Here is a 2,500-nt window from a genome sequence, read left to right as displayed (position 1 = left end):
CTCAAGTTGTCCCTTAACCTAACTCAAGTTGTCCCTTAACCTAACTCAAGTTGTCCCTTAACCTAACTCAAGTTGTCCCTTAACCTAACTCAAGTTGTCCCTTAACCTAACTCAAGTTGTCCCTTAACCTAACTCAATTTGTCCCTTAACCTAACTCAAGTTGTCCCTTAACCTAACTCAATTTGTCCCTTAACCTAACTCAATTTGTCCCTTAACCTAACTCAATTTGTCCCTTAACCTAACTCAATTTGTCCCTTAACCTAACTCAATTTGTCCCTTAACCTAACTCAAGTTGTCCCTTAACCTAACTCAAGTTGTCCCTTAACCTAACTCAAGTTGTCCCTTAACCTAACTCAAGTTGTCCCTTAACCTAACTCAAGTTGTCCCTTAACCTAACTCAAGTTGTCCCTTAACCTAACTCAAGTTGTCCCTTAACCTAACTCAAGTTGTCCCTTAACCTAACTCAAGTTGTCCCTTAACCTAACCCACGTTGTCCCTTAACCTAACCCACGTTGTCCCTTAACCTAACCCACGTTGTCCCTTAACCTAACCCACGTTGTCCCTTAACCTAACCCACGTTGTCCCTTAACCTAACCCACGTTGTCCCTTAACCTAACCCACGTTGTCCCTTAACCTAACCGACGTTGTCCCTTAACCTAACCGACGTTGTCCCTTAACCTAACCCACGTTGTCCCTTAACCTAACCCACGTTGTCCCTTAACCTAACCCACGTTGTCCCTTAACCTAACCCACGTTGTCCCTTAACCTAACCCACGTTGTCCCTTAACCTAACCCACGTTGTCCCTTAACCTAACCCACGTTGTCCCTTAACCTAACCCACGTTGTCCCTTAACCTAACCCACGTTGTCCCTTAACCTAACCCACGTTGTCCCTTAACCTAACCCACGTTGTCCCTTAACCTAACCCACGTTGTCCCTTAACCTAACCCACGTTGTCCCTTAACCTAACCCACGTTGTCCCTTAACCTAACCCACGTTGTCCCTTAACCTAACCCACGTTGTCCCTTTGCCTAACATAGTTCACTGCTCGGAATCTCTGGTGTCGTTGTTATCCTCATGTAGATGTCTTGCGAGAGTGTTGCTTACTTTCCACATATTCCTGCTATCCACTGTCAATTGTACTGCAATAGGACTATATCGCCGACCCCCCCCCCTCCCCCCCCTCTGTCCCCCTCTGTCCCCCTCTTTGTGTCTCTGTCCTCTCAAGCTGGTCGGTCTGGCGTTTGAGTGTTAAATGAGCCTCGCAGCTGTTCAGTTGCATTCAGATGTCGACGCCCTCAGTGTACGTCGTGGTATGGTCTGTGTCCATTGTCCGCTGATGTCGTACGCGTAACCCACACGCTGTACCGATCATCGGTCGTTACGTACAGAGTGAAGTAGTGTGATACGTGTGACCGTACGCTGGCTGTGCCCAACGGTGTCGAATCTCAATTTCCATATGTTGTGCTTGATGCTACTTGTCTCGTCTCCCAATAACAGCTAGGTTGCACTGTGGTACGCCGTAGAGGCGTGTGGGAGGAACGTACGAACGCATTGTATGTCACCCTGGGTCGCTGGGGGTGGTGGTGCGGTGAGTCAGGTCAGGTCAGGTCAGCGTGAGCCGTCTGATGTAGTGACGCGTGTATTCCGACTTTGTCGTATTGCCTCACACAAAGTGCTACCCTGGTGGACCGCGTTCCATATCTGGGACATGCCGCAGATGCCGGTTGACAGTGGATCGCGGAAGGTACATCGCATACGTGCGCGGGCCACCTTCCACGTGTTCTCTTCTGCACATGTCGCAGTGTGTATGTGGTCTGATGTAGCGTGTCGTGACACATGACATCCTGGCATGCAAGAATTGTTGAATTCGCAAATGTAGGTGGACATCTACGTTTACTGCCCAAGATACGCAAATGAACTGGAAATCCGTTGTTGAGCGGTTGTTCACGCTGGAGGTGAATCTGTGATGGCGACGATCGGTACAGCTATTAACCGGTTGTTTCAGCGGTACCCGCCACATCCACACGCGTGACTAGGCCCATGTGGGTATGAAGCGATACGCGGCGGTGGCTTGGTGGGACTGTTCCCGGCCGGTGAAGGGGGGGCCGCCCGGCGTGTTGGCCGCGCGCTGCGTGGGCGCACGCGCAACAGGCGGCTGGTGGGGGGCGCCGAGTGGCAGGAGCGCCAGCCGACGGGCCCGGCAGGCGGCGCAGCTACGCTGCGGCGCACCCTGCACGCGGCGCCTGGCGGCCAAAGTTGGTTCAGCCGAGCCCGGTGCGAAGCGCGGTGGACATCTGCAGTGTGCTGGTCTGATTGAGGACTGTGTGCGTTGAGGATGCGCCGCCGCCTGGCACTCGGCGCCGCGACGCCGTCTGCTGCTCGGTCGCCCCAGCGGTTCTCGCAGGTGGTTTGTATCGCAGTTGTGCGGACGTGTTGGCGCGTGCGCTGTGCTGGGAGAGTTCGCTTCTGCACCCAAGTGGGGCTTTGCCCTTGTGTGG

Source organism: Schistocerca gregaria, unplaced genomic scaffold (assembly GCF_023897955.1).
Source record: "Schistocerca gregaria isolate iqSchGreg1 unplaced genomic scaffold, iqSchGreg1.2 ptg001139l, whole genome shotgun sequence".
Lineage (NCBI taxonomy): Eukaryota > Metazoa > Arthropoda > Insecta > Orthoptera > Acrididae > Schistocerca > Schistocerca gregaria.
The sequence above is the reverse complement of the archived record's forward strand: the minus strand, read 5'-3'. Positions refer to the sequence as shown.